Source organism: Trichomycterus rosablanca, chromosome 14 (assembly GCF_030014385.1).
Source record: "Trichomycterus rosablanca isolate fTriRos1 chromosome 14, fTriRos1.hap1, whole genome shotgun sequence".
Lineage (NCBI taxonomy): Eukaryota > Metazoa > Chordata > Actinopteri > Siluriformes > Trichomycteridae > Trichomycterus > Trichomycterus rosablanca.
Genome location: NC_086001.1, coordinates 34419061 through 34419965, shown reverse-complemented (window position 1 = coordinate 34419965; position 905 = coordinate 34419061). Strand labels below are relative to the sequence as shown.

Genomic DNA, 905 nt, shown 5'->3' with positions numbered 1-905 from the left:
GTGTGTGTGTGTGTGCATGTTTATGAATATTAACAGAATTGATACGTATGTTAGACACATATAGATACATGAAGTGATGTAGACACACATAACTCCTCAGCAATAATAATGATACACTATGTGGCAAAACCATGAGCTTGTTGGACATCTCATTTCAAAAACAAACAGTATTAAAATCAAGTGACTTCTGTGTGATCATTAGTGACTTGTGATCTGCTGAACAGGTGCACAAACATCAAATCATCTGCTTCAGAGCGACAAGCAGGGACGGGCCAACTGCATCCTGAACTTAATGTAATTTTCCAACAGTGGAACTTTTTGTTGTGATTTTGATACTTGGGTGGCAATGTTTAACTAAAATTACTTTTATTTAGTGTTTAAAACTTCTAAATTACCTCAGTTTTGTCAATTGATTTCAGTCAATTATATCAATCACATAAGTTTAAATCACTTGAGATGTTAAAGTAAAGTCTGAAGTTGTGTATTTTGACTTTATTTACTCAGCAAATGGCGAATCATTACGTTTAGTTTTTGTGGTGTCAGGGATCCATGGTGTAATGGTTAGCACTCTGGACTCTGAATCCAGTGATCTGAGTTCAAATCTCGGTGGGACCTTACTACTTTTATTTGGGGTGTGAGGTCCAAGATTGAGAAACATTAGCAGTTTCAAGATGGTAGCATTCAGCGCATGTACAGTACAACAGAGCATCACAATTGCTTGTGCTAGTTTAGAGTCACCTTAAATGACATGTTAATTTCCATCCATTCATCCAGCTTGAATATCATAATAGCACTAGTAGTGTTATAGTGTTCCACATGTAACTGCTCCATCCCAAAATATAATCGCAAATCATTGATTACAGCGCCATCTAACAGCTAACTTGCTCTTAAATAAATAATTATTA

The 905-nt window shown here is 35.7% G+C and overlaps 1 non-coding gene across 1 annotated transcript; it reads left to right on the top strand.

The window, feature by feature from the left end:
* The first annotated feature begins 543 nt into the window (after positions 1-543).
* Positions 544-615, top strand: trnaq-cug (transfer RNA glutamine (anticodon CUG)). Its single transcript has one exon. It is a non-coding gene; the product is annotated as a tRNA-Gln (tRNA).
* The last annotated feature ends 290 nt before the right edge of the window (positions 616-905 follow it).